The 21064-nt window shown below is 43.5% G+C and overlaps 1 protein-coding gene across 2 annotated transcripts in view; it reads right to left on the bottom strand.

Moving 5' to 3' along the window:
* LOC118511667 (histone demethylase UTY) overlaps nt 1–21064 on the bottom strand; it is an 88151-nt gene that overhangs the window by 42290 nt on the left and 24797 nt on the right. The window contains exons 1-2 of one of the 2 annotated variants that reach the window (XM_036055020.1): nt 19072–19426; nt 15449–16007 (exon numbers count right to left, since the gene is read on the bottom strand). The exons of the other annotated variant lie outside the window; for it this stretch is intronic. The gene's annotated coding sequence lies outside the window, so the exon portion shown is untranslated. Of the gene's footprint in view, nt 1–15448; nt 16008–19071; nt 19427–21064 lie in introns of those variants that run through there. 2 annotated transcript variants of the gene reach the window in all.

Raw genomic sequence — 21064 nt, 5'->3', positions numbered from 1 at the left:
AGAAGGCGGGCAAAAGTCCCAGACCGAGACCGCGAACCAACACCGACACGACCCCGCGAGACGTTCGAAGGTTCAATAAACTTTTCGTCTTCATTTTAGACACTCGTTCTCGGGTGGAAGGCCCGCACCTTCCGACCATTCGCGTCTGGTTTCTTCCCTTACATGATCTTCCCTAAAAACCGTGATGGTGCCCCCGGTGGCGCATCTGTATTAGTTTGGATGCGGCCGGCGCACACACAGCTACGGTGCGGAACGAAGAAGAGACTGCTCCACCTTCTTTCTCCCCCCCACCCCCTAGGGGAAGCTATTCTTGGCCGCGCAATGAGGTAGCATCAGCATGAAGAAGCAATGATCAAATGCACCCATAAAACGATCGTTGTTGGGCCCTACTCTACTACTCGACATAAAAAGGTCCGGGGGGCAAGAGAGGGTTGTAAACAGTTGCCACTGCTGAACATTGTGTGTCTCGGGGACTTCCGAAACGAAACTGCTGTAAAACCGCCGTTCGGTTTTTACTGTTCTGCTCACATCTCCCTCTTGTCTGTTCGTATTGGCAGCAATACCTGCGTGCGCATCTTCCGCAAAGCCGTGGAACAAGCCGAAAAACGGGGAAACGTCAAACATATAAATCAACTAATGAGCATTAACAATAAAAAGGACTTAGTCTTTAAACGTTTATGTTTTTGCCTTTTTTCGTCTTTCGTCTTTTTTTTTTTGGCAGAGGACGGTGAAGATTTATAAAGCTCCCTTGAAAGGCTCCTCAGCAAAGATTTAAACACCACATCAGCTTAATATAGAGTTTTTTGTCTGATTTTTTAAAATTGTTCTATAAAACCCTGCGGCCCAAAACTATTGGTGAAAAAGGTTGCTCATCAAATCTTTCCCATAAATCGAATTATTATGTGTCAATCGAAACGATCCATATTTCATTTAGTAAATTGCCCACAGGTTCCATTAAAAATTCTCGACAGTTTTATTCAATTTTGCACCTCACTCAACTTCGTCGGGTAGCTGTATTTTGATTTCATTATTTTGCCAATCCACTCACTAAAATACGATAAATTATTTTATTTACACCTTCTTAATTCGACATAATTGGCACGCCGGTTTTCTTTTCGTGGGACACCCAAACATCGATTAAGGAAGCGTCGAGTATTATCAATGCTGAAGAGGCTACTACTGCTGGAGAAGCGGGTTGTCTTCGGTGCTCTTCCTTCCCCGCAAATGGTGCATCATTAAGGTATCACGGTGTTGAAATCTTATAAATTGCTCTAATCTTCCTTCCCTCCGTTTAGCTCCGTTTAGCAACTTTGCTCCAAGAACAACTTCTACAACAGAAAAGCAAGGCTCAATGCCAAAGGATGCACTTCACACTCTCCCATCTGAAGGGGTGATGATCCCCGGCGGTACCGGTTTTGTTGGTGAGCAACACCGACAACAAAAAGCGCAAACATTAAATAATGGACTCGAAAGCCGACGCGGAATGCAGTGTGTGATGCAGTGCCACGCATGGATGGAACTGGTTTCGTTATGTTTTTAACTTTATTTCGCTTCATTTCACCAACACACCCAACATCATCGTACTGGGTGGGTGTAGAGTGTTATGCTACCACATGCACATATATACATATGCGGCACAATGACACTTGGCTTGCGAATCTTCTTCAAATGATCTCCCGCCGACCAGCTTCCGTGCGACAAAGGCCACAAAAGAAGCGAACGGATGGTTTATATGAATCGTGAATCTTTATTATTGTCAAGCGGATGACAAGTGATCAAACAAGGTGGTGAAAGATATTTTAGTCGCAACAGATGCTAATCCGTTTTCGTTTGTCAACAAACGAAGGGTGGAGCGAACGCGCGACGCACGACTAATGCCGTAAAACGTAGGAATGGAATTTGTTTACATCGGGACACCAGCAGCAGCAGCACCACCATGCGTCACATGCGGTTGTTATAGGTCGTGTGAAGGAATGTAGAATTTGGGTCATCTAGAGATGAAAGGTGTGTTTTTCTTTTAGTTCACCTGATATAAAGAAGGGCGACTGTCTTTGGGACATCCTTGGCTATATAGGATGATCTACATCGTAATAAAACCAATAACTGATAGACCAAGTGTAGTCCTCTTTCTTGGCCTATCGCCCTCCTAGGTCATGCCTGCCATTTCTGGCTTACTAGACTGGATAGATTGGAAAGCCAGTCCTCACCATTGGGGAACAGAAGGGGCCGGTCCTGCCGTGTGAAGACCGGCTCTTACATCTACTACCGGGCCACCTAGTCGTAGTCGAATCGGAGCTCACGAATATCAGTTACTTCCGTGGGTGAAGGAATGTAACCCTGGACTGGGTTTACCGGAATCTGATAGAAGATCTGCTTAAGTCTTACAACTCACAACAACAGTTATAAACTTCACAAACAAGTCCTCAAATCCGAATATTGAGGATTCAGAATTCTTGCTACTTCCGATTACTAGTCCATGCGTCACTAGCGTCAAGATGTCATTCCTTCCGTTAACCGATGATTCTTCGTGCGTTCTACCGAAACCCTTCCAAAAGGAGGCACGTGAGTCGTGTTAACATTCCTCGAAATGACAAACCTAGGGGAATTCCTATAGCAATACACTCGAAGCAGAAAAACCGGTTCCTTCCTATGCGTGACGCGATTAGATTTCGATAACGGGGGTTTGCAAACAAAAATTTTCGCTCACCTTGTGTGTGAGTAACCATCGAAAACCACCAACGCCACTCAAGGGTTCCACCAAAGTCAACGGCACACAAGTTGGAAACGAGCGTTGGATCGATTGGTATGGGTTGTGTGCGTAACGCACTCTACTTCTGCAGCTATGTGACCAACTGGTTCTGACATATAGAAGCTGTCAAATGAACCTGCTCTACAATAGGACCTTAAACCACACACACGCACACTACTGGATGCTTTAGCAAGGTGCAAATAGAATTCTTATGCTCCATCGCCACTCGTTCGACGAGAATACCATCGATGAGAATCGCAAGCTACACACCACGATGTAGCTGTGGTGTTGTCGTGACGTCACGACGGCTTGGAAACCATCTTACCTACGCATACCAGCGCGGCGGCGAGCGCGTTGACCGAAAAATGGCACGAAAGTTAAAGAGCCACGCATCGCAACTCTTTCTCTATCCATACCGCCAGCATGTATCCATATACATACACACCACATCAGCCACGGTATTCCGGGCGTATGTATCCGTGTGTCCCGCTTTTTTCGACGACGGTACGGCACGCGATATTTGCGCCGGTTGGACTGCTTGGCCCGCAACTTCGGTGCGGGTGGTAGATCTCGTCGGTTTTTTTTCTTCTCATTTTTCTTGCAAGTTTTTATATGCGGGTCCCCCGTGTGAGGTCGCAGCAATGTTGATTATGGGAGATGCTATAGACATGTTTGAAAAAAGCTCACGCACGCAACTGTGCCCGTCCAGCGAACGGTTGTGCTCCAGGAGGAAACGAACGTTTGCCTCCGATCACCGCCGACACACGATCGCGGTTCGTTGAACTTTTTCCACTCGCGGTCATTACAACCGCGTGCCTCCCGTCATCATCCGCGGAGTGTTTTTTGTGTGTGTGTGCCTTTTCTTTGCTGTTGTTTTATGCACCTCTCGTTTCACCGATTGAGTGTCAGAACGGCCTTTCAGGGCTGTGTGTGTTGTATTTGGTACTAACAGGTTAACCAGCTAAACGACGACAATCACTGGATGAGTATGGGTTCGCTTGTTTATCCAATTTAACTCCACTATATTTCGTACCAATATTCACACAACCGCGGTACGTGCGTACTAGATCAGTGTGCTCTATTCAACACCGTGGAGAGCAAAATCGAAGCGAGAGAGCGCGCCATTTAGCTTTTTTGCAACACGAGCACACATTTTCACTTTGAGAAGCGACATTTTGTTGAGGCAGGTCAGGGTACCTTTTTGCACGCTCTCGCATCAAGAGTAAGTAAGATGAAATAAGTTTGCAAACGTTTAAAATACAGTAAAGGCTATCAAGCTAACACCGTCTGTGTCTAGAAGCAAATTTCCGAACCTATTAACAAACCGTGCCACACAAAGTAAAAGTCCTTTAACTGTCATAAAAAATAAACTCAAAAAAACTATAAACTATGTGTGAAAGATTTTTCGTCCGATCGTAAAATGTGGTAAGTTCCGCCGTATCTCCCTCTACAACAAATCCAACCAAAAGACACGTCGGCGAAGCAATAAAAAGTAAGTTTATGTTGCTCCTCAGGGAGGGGAAAAGTTCTCGCCCAGAAGCAGAGCAGAAGGAAGATTCGTCGTGCGCTGCGCTGGCTGCTAAGAGATTTATGCAAATTTAACACAATTTGCAAGCACACTAACACATAAAACCATTCAACCGAAAAATGCAACCATGTTGTGGCTGTTTCCTTATTGGATTTACAAACATACTCGATATGATCGTAAAATGGTAAATAGCATTGGCAAACAAACAGAGAGCAGAGGAACAACACCGTTAACAGGAGAACGTGTCCCAAACATCTGTGCGTCTGCTGAAGTAGAGACGATTTGTGAGTTTATTTTTATGATGTCACTGAAATTGTCTGTCTCAGCATATCTGTGGGCGGCCGTGCCCCTTCTCTCCGTGATTGCTAGTGGGGCGAAGAAAAACATGGGAGAGAAACACCCACCAAGAACAGCTTTCTATTTTAAGTGCATCTTTCCGGAATGATGTGCCTCGTGTGTATGCAGCTGTGTGCGCGCGGCTGCACTTTTCGCCTGGGTAGTAGCCCAGCATCAATCAGCTCTTCGTCCGGAAGATTTATCCGTAGCACATGGCCACAAAAACAGATAAAACCGTAAACGCCATATGCTTTTTTTTTTGTTAGGGCGCTCACTGCGAATTGGCCCCACGCATATGTGTGTGCTTTTCCGAGGAGCGGGTGTAGGTTTTGCGGCAGTATGGAAAAATATATTGCTAGCCGTTTCATAATCACTCACACACGGACGGATGAACGATGTAGGCTGTCATCGTAAAGCCGTGGTTCATTTATTGAGTGTGTGCGCGAGTTTGACCGCGGTTGGAAATCAGCTGATCGTTGGCGGATAATTTATTTTATATCTTCCAAATAGAGGAGATGGGAATAAAAAAATCTAGAAAACTGGAACTATAAGCCAGTTGGAATGGAATCATTATCACACACACACTCACATAGAAACCTGTAGCAAACATTTTTGAATTAATTTTAATTGTGAATGAATCACGATTTGAGTACTGGGGCGCTTATAGTTAACGTCATTGCGCAGCACATCCATCACGACCGCACGTCATTTATCGAATGAATGAAAGGCACCGTCGCACGATTCAGTTTTGAAAACACATGAAACATGTGATTGAAAAGCATGGAGGATTTAACAAAAAAAAAGCACGTACTTATGATAAGCACAACTGAGTGACGTAAAGGTGATGGCTATCGATGGAATTTATTTTTAACATAACCCACACGCAAATACCCGGCCAAATGCGGATCCAATGGGCAGGAAGCGGCAGTTTTATCCCTCGATAAGCGCACGTGCTTACCACTTTCGTAGCAACGACATGAATCATGCGCCTTTACATTTTCCCGTCACGAACACGTGCTCGCGTCTCTTTCTACCGGCATTGAAAAGGGCATCAGGGCGTCTTGAAGAAAAGATCCTCCAACCGACGCACCGGATAAACGCAGCTGCAACAGATTTCCACCACGTTTGTACCGGACGTGGAAAACGGAGATCAAGCATAGCGGCACATGTTTCGGGCGCCTTTTTCTCCACTGTCTTGTGCCTCTGTCTATCTGCAGGGACATTTTAAAATTACCGGCAACATACACACACGGTCACACGGTTTGTGTACATCAAGACGCTTGCCGCACACTCTCCTCCGGACTTAATTACGGAGCGGAACAAATGAAAATAGTAGCTCACGCAGATAGAACTACTGCACCCGGAGATGCAACGCAACAGATGCGTCTCTTTTAGGTCGGGATTAAGAAACCGGAGAACAGGAAAGCGTAGCGGAGTGGTGCTTGATGCTAGCAATAGCACGTGACACAGCTTCATTTCCGTTGACATTAAAAATACATTAACCGGGCTGCTTGGCCCGTTGGTGGGTGCTGCTTGTGTAAGGGAGTTTAATAGGCGCTTCGTTGCCCTAGAACGGCGGTAGTAATCGTTGTAATGTTATTAGATTACACACCTCATTGCCGGCTTTACGCAATTTGACATTTAAAGTAGAAACTGTTAAAAAGATTACAAAGTCACATAAAGCAATCCGAAAACTTTGACACCATGGCCACCGGTTACATGTCACGCTATTATTTGCGTCAAAAAGCATTTCATAATCAAGAACAGATTATGCGACCGGTTGGTGCGCTGTTTTTCATTATTCTCTAAAATCTAGTTTACGCAACACAGGACATTGCGATGTGCGGTAGGAAAGCAATCTTGAATCGTAACTCCTTTTTGGGAAGTTTCATGTGTACCTGTGAAAAGACTCCAAGCTAATTTGAGTCCGCTAAGTCTCCTCTAAGATTTAACGAGCTTGGTAGTTCGGTGCTACTCTCATTACATGGCCCGTCCATCAGAATCGTACGAGTAAAGCTCGCTGCCCAACTCCAAACGTTTAAAAAAAAAGTATTAAAATTGGTTTAGAATAATTGTTAATATTTCAAGATTTTCTACAAAAAATATTATCTTTAAACCAATAATAAACCCGTCAGCATAAGCACTGAAACTGTCAACTCTCACAGAAGGTTATTTTCCCATTCCCAGCCTTCGAAGAGGTTTTGCCTTGATTCCAGCAGGAAATTGTGCAATCCTCAGGTTTTTGCCTTTCCCATCTTGAAGCCAACTCTAAAATCAAACAGCAGCAACATCCCAACTAAGCCTCCCGTCGTCCTGACACGATTTTTTTCCACCCTCAGACGTTCGGGTCTTTTTAAGCTTCTACCGTCTTCTACCATGCAAGCCGATCACAAGAAAAGCTCACCACTTACGGCGCATTAGAGATTGCAGTCGGTGGTGACTTGCAGCGCGCGCTGTCAGGCATATAAAATGACAATCTTCAAGTCACGATCGCACAGAAGGGGTGGCACACGATCGGCACAGAGCGCAATAGCAAAACCTGCGCCCGAATGGACGCAGGCGGGACATATGAAAAATGAGAACGTCCTAACGAGGTACACAGAGTGCAGTGGCCTGCATCACGCGAAACATCAAGCGTTGTGATGCATCCGGGCGGGCGCTAGGGGTTTTGTTTGTTGTGTCATTTAGAAAAAAATGTACCCAGCGCTTTGTTGTGCCGATTTTACAACACACAAACACACACACGCAGTAATGCAACGGTTTGGGGGACACAATCGGGTTTTCTACCTACGTAGAGTAACGCAGCAACTGGTAGTGTGCGGTTGAGAGATTATTTTAATTGCACGTAATACTATTTCAGGCACGCACGCAAGTGGGAAAGTTTCTTCTTTTTAATTTTATTTGCTATAATTGAACACGGTTCAGATCGCCTACGGTAGCAAAAGGGGCAGAATAGCTTATGCAATCACACTTGAATGCAAATCCAATGCAAACAAAAATAAATATAAAGAAGTGAATCGTAAACATCAGAGCGGCCCGGTGGTAGAGACAACAGCGGCGCCGGTCTTCATACGGCAAGACCGGGGTTCAAACTTCATCTGGTCCATTCTCCCATAGTGAGAACTGACTATCCAACTATTATGTTACAATAATTCTAGTAAACCAGAAATGACAGACATGACCTTAAGAGGTCGTTAGGCCAAGAGAGAAGAAGAAGATTCGAAAAACTTACAGCTAAGAAACGTTAATTTATTAGAGAGGTTCTAACGAATTCATTACTGCTATTTCTTCAACACTATTCCTGTGATTCGTATATCCTGGTTGCCCTACAAACGCATTATTAATATATTTGAAATCTATTAAAAACAGTAATACAGCTCTGTTAACACTACGAGCACACTGTAAACTGTACAACTCTGTTACAGACTTGTCTACACTTCAGAATAATTATCAACACCTTTCTTTGCCTAACGACCTCTTAGGTCTTGCCGGCCTTTCTGGGTTTATTAGTCTTATTGATACCGTATAGTTGAATAGTCAAGTCCTCACTGTGGGGGAACGGCCCAGATGAGATTTGAACCCCGATCCTGCCGTGTGAAGTCAGGCGCCACTGTCGCATCTAGTGCTCTGTCCCAACATCAGTGCTCCAAATTCGTTCAAAAACTGTGTATTAGACCTCATAAGATGTTCATAGGGTCTCCAACTTAAGATCGCTTAAGGTCCAAGGATAATAATTCCCATCACATGGGGCCTCGGAAAAACTTGAACATTTTATGGTAACATTGATGTGAATTGCTGCCCGGTAACAGAGTCGACAACGGCGCCGGTCTTCAATCGGCAGCACCGGGGTTCAAATTCTATCAGGGCCGTTCTTCCCTAGTGAGTACTGACTATTCAACAAAGTCTAGTAAGCCAGAAATGGCAGAACCAAGAGGTCGTTAGGCCAAAGAAGAATTTAGAAGATGTATGCTTAAAACTCTTGAGCTGCTGCCAAGACTTAGAGCAGTCCCTACAGTCTTAATATTGGTTAAGAAAATATGACTAAAACTCAAATATGCAAAGGCCTTGTGGTTTTAATGATAATACAGAAAATATAAGTAGATCTTTAGATAAAAATTCAACTACTCGATATATAGATAAGCTTCAAGACGGTATACTAGTTACCTTAATCATATTTTAAATTTATTCTATTCATAAGAGGCTCTGAGCTTATTGGTAATTTGTGTTTGTATCTTAAGTAAGTAAACCAAATATAATCACACGAAACAAGTGCGTAAAACATATGGAAATGCTTCACTTGATTGCAAAACCCCATATAATAAAATGGGAACACGAATTTATTGGATAAACGAATCAAAGCGTATTCGCAACAACAAAACACATACAAACTCTGCTGACGAATGCATCCCCTCCCCCTCCCCATGCACACATAGCACATGGGGTGTTGGGTGCAGCAAACTCCCTTCCCTCCCTCCCTCCTTCTTTCTATCTCTCCCTCCCAAAACCAGAAAACCCGTTAGATGGCCCCCTTTAGTTCTTTGTCTCGCCTCCGGCATGAGCTGCTTCACCGAGGAAGAGGGGATACTGAGTTCAGCAATGCACATCGTCGTACTGCACACACCCCGGTCTCTCCTTCCACCGACACAAATGCATTTTTGCATTTTCGCATCATTACGACCCAACACACACACACGCTTCTAACTCGACGTCGACTAGCCGCCGCCGCCGCCGCTGCCATTTGTGGTCTAACGGTGAATATAGCGCGTTTTGCTGCTGCTATTTCTATGCTTCCTTTCGCTGTGCTTCACGGGGCCTTAACTTGCCCGCTCTGTTGTTGTGCAATTGCATTTTCGAATCGTAAATGGAACGCCAATCTTAGGAACAAAACTGTGGCCTCCTGCACTATTGCACTCTGCCGAAGATGTTTCTAATTATCTTTACTATCCTATTTCTATCACACATTTCCATACACTCTTTATGCAACAACGCACATCAGATAGCATCTCTCCTCAAACTCGCGCCCCGAAGATCTCTCACCGTGCTCCGGCAAATTGCATCGGGTTTTATTGCAGCTTTCGCTTGCGAAGCAAATGGCGAATCATATCATCGTCACACCGACTGCCGGGGTGCGTGCTCCACGTTGCATTTCAACCGTTGCCCCGCCGTGTTGTACACACAAAACTGTTTCAATAAAAGACCACACCAGGCATCAAGTCGCTCGACGGGATGGTGGGCCCCCAGCAACAACACCAGGAAAATAAACATCGTAACGAGACAGAGAGCCGTGTTTGTGCATTGCATCGCCGCGCGGTTTACTTCCACAATTTATCGGGTATTTATTTAACCAGCCGTGCTTTCCACCGGCTTTTAATGTCCGCGCCATCGCGTACACACAAAACCACCTCGTGGTGACCCTCGACGATGGCAGTTGAATTTATGATCCAGGTACAGATGGGTGTAGCATTCTTACAAAATAGTTTTATCGCAAAACGCTATTTGTTGACGTGGGTTTTCCTCGCTCCTTGGTGTGGAACGAATCCACATACTTTCTTACTGGCTTTCCCTCAAAACACGGTGATTCCAATGTGCATTAAATGGGATCGCTCCATATTGGTTCGAACCTTTACCAATACTTCCATCAACAAAGTCTAAGAACATTTCATCACACCATTCCTAGAGAGTCTTCAAGGCAGAGTTTGAGCATTGAGAGCAGCAGGTAGAAAGTCGCGCCAACTACAACTAAAGCTACGACGACGTCGGCCAGGCAGACCGCACCGAAGAAGCTCGTTGGCGGTGCTGTACGCTAATGATTCTCTCGGCTCAAAAATAGAGAGAAAGATAGAGCGAAGCAACACAAAAAGCAAATGGACGAAGGTGAGATCCTCCTTCCGATGCGAAGCGATGGACCAGACCAACTGAAGGAAAGCGACATACAACAACAAATGCAACGTGAAACCTTTAGACATCATCCCATTCGTTGCCGCCAACTACAGTACTTTAAACCCTCTATGCTCCCAGAAGTAAACATCAACCTTTACGAAAGCAAACTGGTGAGCTCTTCTCCTTACCGAAAAAGGTACGGGAAATATTTCTTTGTTTAGCTCTGTTTACCTTACCGAGCGGGAGAAAAAAAGGGGTTTCGAAGGGTTTTGGATTGGAGCTTGGTAAACGCTTTTGATCGTTTCGGACATGCTCATGAAGGTTTTTTGCTGCATACGATTAGGGGTTATGGAAATGTTCGTCTGATACATACAATAAAGATGTTCCTAAGAACCTCTGAAGAAGCATTAATCATATTAATAAAATGTTATTAATCGCGGTCCGGTGGCCGAGACGACAGCGGCGCCGGTCTTCACACGGCAGGACCGGGGTACAAATCCCATCGAGACCGCCTCCCCGTGCGTAGGGCTGACTACTTTACTACGGATAAAATTAAGTCACAGAAAGCCAGAAATGGCAGGCCGAGACCTCTCGAGGTTGTAGTGCCAAGGAAGAAGAAGAACAAAACATCTGAGAATATGGACGTAGTTCCAGATAAAATTTACTTTGATTAACTTGATTAATCTCTATATTTTCAATGATTTCTGTTTAAAAAAATCGAAATAATGCCTTGGTTTATTGACGGTTTCCCATACATATTTGGATTAATCTTATAGCTTCTTGAAATTTTCCCAAAGATGGGTGAATTCGTGCCGAGAGAGAGTAACGATTTGCCAGACAGTTTAAAACCCATGTCAAGGCTTTCGACAGTGTCTCAACCATTTTTGGATTCGTCCCAACGTGATTTGACAATTTCCCAGATTATATTGATTTTTTAAACAGTTTCCACATATTTACTGCTTGTAGGGTGTTTGCTATATGCCTTGAAACACGGTCAAACCCGACTGATTTATCTATTTATTACGGTCCAAAATACCACACGTGCCAGATACTAAACATTAATTGCTGTTGTTTGTGAACATCATCGTTCCACATCGATGCTTTTTCAAATTCAATCAATAGAAAGTTTCTCCAAAAAGGTGGAACATACAATCTATTGTTTTCAAGATGTATATTTATCAAATCTTACGATAGTTTCGAAAGCATATAAAGCTTAAGCATATTTTAATTCCTCAACGCAGTACAAGAATTACTACATGCTTCTTGTTTTTCTTATAAAAATATTTAATAGAAAAAAAGGATGACGTCACTCCCAGGAAGGTGACACTTACACATCGATAACGAAAGGCAAAACGAGGAAGATCTTGGCGCTACAACATCAGAGCAGCAATCCGGCTCGTGATGACGACAAACAGCGGCAGCAGCGCCCGATGGCGTCGACGATCCACGATACTAAAAAACCATTACCTATCCCAAGGCAAAAACCCCCTCTGCCGCGCGATGATTCGCGTGCTTCGTTCACTCTGGCCCATGGGTGGCCTCACTCAGCGTGCTAATCACATGTCACGGAGGAGTGCGAGCGGCAATATTTGTGTTGGGCTTGTGTATGTGTGCTGAATGCAGCGCAACAACAACACCGACGGCAGCAAACTAAACCTTCATAATACCAATGAAAAGCTACCATCAAAGTCTATCATAGAACGAAGTTGCGAGGCTATCTATATTGTGCTTAGAGAGGGGCTCGCGACATTCAAATGCAATATTTAGACAAACACACAGAAATAATGCAAATGGAAATGCTGAACAGTGCAGACTGGAAAAAAAACAGAATGCTACATTCATTGATTTCTATTTCAAGCTGGAGTTTTGTTCGGTGTCCTTATGTTTTATAGCCTACCCTGATAATTGTCCTTCGAAATGCATTTTAACGATTTTTTTTTCGTTTAGTGTCTGATGCATTTCTAGGTCTTCACAATAGGCACAGCGTTTCCACCGAGCGGGCATGCCTTCCCCAATCCAACTACCCCATCCAGGTCGACGACAGGACCGGAGAGGGATTACAGAGGAGGAGTGCTCGGAGCGTTTGCGAAGTACCGCAAACGTGATCAAGTCCCCGACCCAGATTGGATCCAGTTGCAGCTGCATTCGGCAACAACAACCGCCGCTAGCGTGCAAAGCTTTACCCGCGGACTTGGCAATTACTTGCGAGAAAAGATAAACGATCGTGCTTAGACTTGCCTAACGGATACACACACACACACACACACACACAGAAACCTACAAACACTGCTGCTTTCAAGGGTAGAACTGCAAAGCTTTAGTTGATGTTGAGCAGCGGTTGAGCTAAAACAATCCTTCGAGAAGGCTTAAGTAACGATTCGAGATTTTCAAAACTAACATTAGGACAGCGAATGAATTGCTGTAATTTATATATAATTTTTGCAACTGCCTGTAGCAACTCCCGTCCATCCAGTATATCGTCTCTACCTTCGCCAACAAAAAAAAAAACGATAGATTACTATCGTGCAGTAAACATTAGGGGGTGAATGCAGTTTTCCACTGCATTCTCGTAACAACATCAACATCGGTGAGTGTGTGGAGGTGGAAACCTTCAACGTACGTACGCAAACTTCAAACGAGTACGGAATGGAACAAAGCCACGTACACCACACCAACAACAACAAAAAATAAATAAGAGCAATTGTCGCAAAGAAAGGGGAACACGAAACACCACCCAACGGAGCCGTAGACGCGTTGGAATGTGTAGCTAATGAAGAAGCAAGTATTAACGTGGAGTAAGGAGAGGAAGAAATATATATAAAGGTAAGTTTACTTTGAGTTCCTGAGTGTGATACAGTAAATAATTTAAGTGGGTTTTTAAATGTAAAAATTAATTTAAATTAGTATAAAAGTAAGTATAAAAGTTTAGTTCAACTAAAGCCAATGAAATAACATAAAACAATTTTTTTAAATTGTATTCTTGATTCTTCCTGTCCTGATCGTCTATGTGCAGTACGATTATGACTACAAGAGGTGAAGCAATTTTTCATTAATTTTCCTTTTTCCAATTCTTCCCTTTTTGCTCCATTAATAGTCTGCGCTATATAGCAGAACAAATTCAGTGGTTGCAAACAATGTCCTTCCACCAGTTGTTCCACCTGTTTTTCTCGAACGTTCCACAGCCCAGAAGACACAAAAGCAGCTGAAGAACACACACAGCAGCGGAAATGAAGCCGCGCGCCACAAGAAGGAAGGAAAAACGGGGAAGCAAAATAAACAACCCCGGCGCAGAAGACGTACACACCACTGGAAGGGCGCGCGCTCTGGCTGCACACAGTGTGTCGACGCGGCGAATGCAATAAATGTTTGACCTACATTTTTGGCTTTGCCGTTGAGAGCTGGGAACACTTCAAAGTATTCGCGCTGCAGCTCCGATGCGAGAAGAGGAGGCTGTCTCTGGATCTCTTACCAGCGCGGCCTCATCATTAGCCGCCCCCCCCCCCCCCTCTCTCTATCTCTTTCACTCGGTTGTCGTCGTCGTGCTTTCTTTCCTGGATGCACATACGAACACAAAAACCTTCATAAAGATCCTGATCCTATGCAGGTCGCCGAAGATGGTGTGGCATTAGACAACGGAACGGAACATCATAAAGTTGACAACAGGATACATTTATTGCATCCATTCTGTCTGCCGCCCCTGTCTATCACGGAGCCGGAAGGATGACAGACAGAAGAGAGAAAACTGTGGCGGAAACGTAGCGCTTCCGGGGATCGGTATGTCTTATGACTGAAAAATCATCTTAACATAAAAATATGTTTAAGGATATTTAACGTGAACGAAAAGGCGACAGGGAGATTTTGAAGGTAAAATGAAAATAAAATGAAAAAGGAATATAATATTTTGAAAGCATAACGAAAAGGATCTGTATAAAGACTATGCGAAGAAGGAATACATTGCATGGATTAGTCCTGCCTATATTGGGCAAAGGAACGGCGATTTTTAAGAGATGTAAGGCTTGCTATCCGATCACCTAGAATTTTACAGCTAAAAGTCTTACGGAGGATCTCTGTAAACACCAGATACGATTGACATGAATCTTGGCAGATAGATCACCAGATAATCGATCAGTGTTGTTCCAGAAATATCTTAAGAAATGAGCAGGTGTTGAAGAAGTCACCAGACCTTCTGCTTATGGAGTACATGTTCTGAGGGAAGTTCAGACCCTTGCAAACCAAACGGCCAATCCTTTAATGACAGAAATTTGATAGGCTTTCCTGTACTTGGTACCTGTACTTGGTCCCGAGAAAAACTATCAGGAATAGTTTGGAAATCTTCGCAATCAGAAGTACAGGATACAGCGTAGCCTTTTTTTAAGTCATCTAACATCAAGGATAAACAAATAAATATGTAAAGAGAATTGTTTCACTAAATTTTACTACAAGCAATATTATTGTGTTTAAACCAATCCGAAGGTTAAAATGATCGTACACATTGATACCTCACCCACACCACCATCCCAAGCACAATGAATGGCTTCTCATGAAACGTACACACAGAAGTAGAACAAAAGCCACGACACAGAACTCAGAAGGTAATGTGAGGAAAGTTTCCTTTTTTCCTTTGTGTGTTCCGTGCCTCGGTGCAGTTGCAAGTTGCATTCTGGCTCCCGTTCGTGGTGTATAATAAAAAAACGATGAGCTCACGCACACCACAACCAGGTAAAAAGAAGATCGAGATCAGGTGGTAAAGCAAAGGTAGGAAAACCAGACGAAACGCTTTTTTATATGACCGGGGGGAAAACAACAGACCCAACGTGAAGGAGGAAAAAGAAAATCCAACCTGATGAATAAAGACGATGCATCAAATGATGTGCACAGCAGTGCAGCAACCTGCATACACACACACAAATACAACCGGACCCGAATGTTTGGTGCGGAGGAATCGTATGGCTTACCTTGGATTCTGCTTTGTGAGGTATGTTAAACCCTGCTAGATTCTTTTATATGCTCTTTGCCTCGGTTCGGTTTCGTTGTTGGCCCCAAACAAAAAAACAAAACGGCTCCCTTTTCGTGGTCGGCGTAGAGAACAAGAACGCGTTTGCTTATAACAAAACGGCGTGTGTTGTTTGTCCGTTTTTTTTTTACAGTAGAATGCTTCTTTCTTAAAGAAATAAGCTGAACACTTCTTTACACTTGGCAGTGATTCGATTACGTTGGCGTAGCGCGTACAGAAGGAGAGAGATTGCTACGCATCACAATACACTTGCAGATTACTTTTTACTACTTTTTAGATTAATATTAAAATTCTTTCCCTTCACGATGTATCACTAGTAGTGGTAGGGGGGGTGGCAGCTTTGTTTTCATTTAGATTGAGTATGAACACAGAAACACACCTCGGTACGCATGAACGCACGCACTCGCACACTTTAATCACTCGCCCGAACGGGTCGTCGATAAGCGGTGGCAGTAGAGAGGTATGCTTTCTGGCACTGAATTTTCACACAACTGTATTTCCTGATGTAGGTAAAAGATTGTTAAAATGGAATTAATTATATAAGTAATACAACTCACTTATTTTTAGCGTATCAAGTATCAAGGAAGCAAATTCATTAAACAGGGCGCACTGAAGATTTGTTTTTGTTTATACACACAAACAAAACCCTTTGCAGCTGTGTTTGTGTGCGTGGACGCTGTACAGGCCGGTGTCGTTCAAATGACACCATTTTTCTTTGCGTTTAAAAATACACTTAAAAACACTACACAACACAACAAACAGATGATACGCTACTATACAGTAGCCGCTGCTGCTTCTTCTGTTTTGCTGTTGCTAGCAGCGAACGCTTGCTTTGATGATACGATGTTTTTTTTAAATAATTTTCACTTTAAATAGCTTTTGTACGGTTTCCTATACAGCACAGCGGTCCCTCTACACTGCGTGAAATAAGAATAGAACAACCGTTTTTCTTAACTTTTTTTCGAAAATTAACTTTCGATTATGTTATTTTAAGTTTAAATTGATTGAACTTATGATTCGCATTACAGAAGAAACCCAATTTAATATCCGTTTTCGTGATGTTAGTAATGAGTGTACGATATTTCCTACTATTGCATAAGGCCGTAATTTCGTGGCCAAAGAATAAAGTTCAGTCAGCTGTCAGTAAGATGTTACAGTTAACTTAAGTTGCTTAAATTATTTACTGTGTTCTTAAAAATGAAAAGAAAAGATTATCCAAAAGTTTTTTACTGTTAAGACAACCGTATAAGTTTTCGGCTTATCAGAACATTTTGGTAAAATCATCCGACTTCTCATTTATATTTAGGCTTATAGAAGCAAAACTATCAATATTTCCACTCATGTGGAAATTGGGTCCTTCACGCAGATGGTGCCAGCAGTGTTGCCAATTCTCTGAACCATTAAGTTTGAGGTTTATTTCATCCGAAAATATGAAAATTTTACTTTCATTCATCGACAAAATGTTGAAATTTTATGCGTAATTGGCATTTGATTTGAAGTTTTTCGACTGTTTTCAATTGAGGTCTGATATGTTTTAAGGTTTACCATTCAAAGGGCCTATTGTTTATAAATGAGCGATAAAAAAAGGTTTCTCACGCGGCTTTTCATAAAACATTACTTCCATAGAGAATTGTGAATGAAAGTAATTCAACCACAAACCTTAATTAACCAGATTTTTTTCAGGGTGTTTTTTCTTCAAATTTTTGGACATATTTTTGGAATGTACCTTAACATTCTGAAGTGAAAAAAAAACCGATAAGTAAGTTTCGAAAATATTGTAAAGCGACACGGTGATGCTATTCTTATTTCCCGCAGTGTATGCCAAGCGTTTGCTGCGTGTTTTTGTTTCCACACCACAGATGCAACACAAACCGCACACGCACACATTGCTGCCCTGTGTTTTGCAATCTCACAGCACACACAACTGTTGCCCTTTTTTCACATTATCAATCGTTTACTTCCTTATTTCTACCACTGCATAGATTTCAATGAAGAACATTTCTTGCTCAATTTATGCAACCGTTTTACACACTTTTGTAATGCAAAGTCCACATAAAAATGGGACAGAAAAATCAAGCATCGGGCCTTGAGAAACGTCACCTAATATGTAACACCATTTTATCAGCTAAGTTTCACCCGGAAGAACGCGTAAAGCCCCTCATAAATACGCACGCACACAGAAACACAACAGCAATTTAATGATGCTTTCACGACCTTCCCAAACATGCAAACCGGAATGAAACATAAGTGATTTCATTTGGCAAGCTGTTTCCATGCTGCTTTTCTTGTAATAAGTGGTATTCTTTGCCTTACGAACGATGACGTACATTCGTTTGTTTGCATACGTTTTGATTGTGTGTGCCATCGAAATTTGCGTTATTTATCGCCCAACAATAAATGGTGCTGCTTTCCTTCACGTTTTATTCTAATGAATTTAAACGAAATTCAAGCCAACAATATAATTCCCTTTCAGCCCTAATTCAACCCCACGCAGCCCAGCCCTTCTCCTTCTAGCACACAACGAACCGACGGCGATTTTGATTAAAGAATTGGAACACACACACACAGATCAAAGTAGGCGATTGAAACAGTTTTTTTCGTTGTTGGGAAAAACGCCTTTGATAAAAAAAACTCTCCTCTCCCATAGTGAAGAAGAAGGAGTGGAAAAAAGCAACTTTTCCATGAAAAACGGCCAAATACGGGAAAACGGGAAATAGCCATACCGGTCGTTTCAACCTCTATCTCTTTCTCGGATCCGTTTTTTGCTTGTCGACCATCAGGTGGTGGTGGTGAGGCAAGAAAAGTGAGGCAGAACGAAACTTGGCACGATTTTTCACGCTCTATCCATCTGGCGTGCAGGCACACACACACACACAAACACACAGAGACAGTGGCTCACAATTGGCCCTTTTTTCCACCCCATTGATACGAAAACGACGGATGGGACGCAGAGAGCCCATCTTCCTTCTTCCTACCACTCCCTTTTCCATCTAGCCATCCAATCAAAAACCACCCCCTGGCGCAACCAACCACCCTCTAGCACACAACCAGCGCGCGCTGATAAACGATGACGTGCGACGGCGATGGTAGGTAGGGTGAGAATGCGAGAAAGGAAGCGAAATGAAAGCGCCTACTATGCTTGCGCTCACTCTCACGATTACGAAATGAATGCAGCAGCAGCAGCGTGCCGTTTCTTCGCGTGTGGTTGCTACCGTCGTTGCTACTATCTACTACTACTTGGTACTCCCAGCCTACTACATATCATCACGCACACACTGGTGCTCGCGGACCGTTCACAATACATTCGCACGCAAGCACAGTGGAAGTAGTAGACCAGCGGCGACTAGCAGCGGGATGATGGTGGTGCACGAAATTTCACGCCGTATACAGTCACACACGTACGCCACGCACCGTAAGGGATGAGACAAACAGACCATCGAGGGAACACACCTTCAAAACACACACACATAGACGCGCGCACACAACACCCGCAACATCGCCGCTAGCAAGATTCACAATTTTGATGATGATGATGGCGATGATTGCTACCGCTGCACTACTTACTTCGCTTTCAGGTGTATTTTCATTCATCCACTTAGCACACCACTAACAAGTTTCACGAAAAGCAGGGCTAGGAAAATGCTCACGATTGCCGATGGTTTTGTTGGAAAACATCAGCTTCGATTCCACGCTAATCACACTCTGTTGGGCTGCTGCTTCTTGTCGCGTTGTTCTCCCGCAGGCCAACAATCACACACACACACGACCCACGATTTCGTTTTCACTTTTCTTTCCTTTCCTATTCCCTTTCTGCTTTTCCGCCCTGCTTCCGACCCGCTTCTTCAGACCAAAACACCCGAGCAGCGTGACGTGCGAGCGTGACGTCCGTCCGCGCTGGTTTTTCGATTCGAATTGAATCAAGCTGCTTGCTCTCGGGGCGGTCGCTGCGATACCCGCGAATGCTAAACCGGTTGGTTTTGGGCGGAGAGCGCACGATTCAAACGCTCACCTGAGAGCCGGGCAGGGGTTTTCATCTACTGTTGCGACAGCACAAAAGGACTTCGGGGACTAGCAAGTCTACTGGTGACAGGTTACAGGTTATATCCAGAGATATCTAATTTATTTAAATTATGTTAAGTTTTTGGATCCAATAAGACATTGAATAGAATTGCATAAGATTTTGTAGGCCTTTTCAATGATAAAGAGTAGATCGATCATAGACACAAAGGCATGGTATAATTTAAGTACCCATCCTGGAAATATGCTGGAATCTGAAATATATTTAGCACTGGCTTAGGCTAAAATCAAAAGTCTGCTGTGTCATGTTCATTCATCTGATATGTCTGAAACTTTCGTAATATTCCGTATATTAATAGGGGAGTACTTTTTCTACACAAACATCGCACCAAAAGTAAGACAATATGGTGATCTGTGCACTGGATGTATTTTTTTTTTTTATAAGAACGACCAGACCATATTGATTGGTAGGCAATTAAAAAATATATCATAGTGTTGTGACTCCAACCTTAAACCACCTAGAGAGCTAAAGCTTTTTATATAGATAGAGAGTTTTATATATTTTTTTATTCATTAAGGACAGTCTGGCAGCTAGCTTTAAATTTCTAGTAACTGGAAAGAAATCCAACAGTTTGCACTTAAACGATCAAATGCAACTGCCTTGCAAATAGATAAAGAATCATTCCAAAAATGCACTGCTTTTTAACGTACGACGAACCCTGCAATCTCTCATGCAGCCTCGCATTTCTTCAATTCCGATTTCTCTCTCCCTACAACTTCCGTCCCGTTTCCACACTGGGCGAACAAATCCAAATCTAAACGGTTCGCCCTCTCTCCCTTCCACACTCTCTCTCACTCTAACTCTGTCTTCTTCCTGCAACTACCGGCCACCGTACATGCTTCCTCGCTTTACTATTAACGACTTCCGTTCTCTCACATTCTCACCCTTCCCTTGTGCATTCCATTTTCGACACAAATTTTACTCCTCGCTTCTTCCGCTTTCTCCCTGCCTCCCTGTACCGTTCCCACCCTTTCACACACCCTTCGCGATTGTGTGCGAACGCACTGATGATGATGATGATGATGATGGTGATGATACTCGACGCTCCCTTTTTTCCAAACCCCTGCTAGAGATCGAGAACATCAATGGAAGGAAACGAGAGAGCTTTGCTACGAATCAGGGAGCGAGATAGGTACAGTGGGTCTGGTCGTCACGTAGGCACCCCGAACGTAAAGACAGATGCAAACGGGGGCTGCACTTTTTTTTATTACGGCATCGATGCACTTTCGATTCCGATTCGTAGTGGTGCGGTGGTTCGCCGAATGAACACGCGTCTGATGAACCGCCGATGGTTCATTCATCTCCCTCACCGGGAGACAGATGCGAACGGAACGCATCACACACAGCCTGCGCTGACTGAGCCTAATCTAATCAAAGCAACAAACGTTCTTTAACAAGCCAACCGAGCGGTAGAGTTAGGATGCAAATTATCAATCCAAGATTGTCTCAACCGTCCAAGGGTGAGCTCTGCAGTGTGTG

Source organism: Anopheles stephensi, chromosome 3 (genome assembly GCF_013141755.1).
Source record: "Anopheles stephensi strain Indian chromosome 3, UCI_ANSTEP_V1.0, whole genome shotgun sequence".
Lineage (NCBI taxonomy): Eukaryota > Metazoa > Arthropoda > Insecta > Diptera > Culicidae > Anopheles > Anopheles stephensi.
Note: the sequence above shows the minus strand (reverse complement) of the source record. Positions and strands in the feature narration are given on the sequence as shown.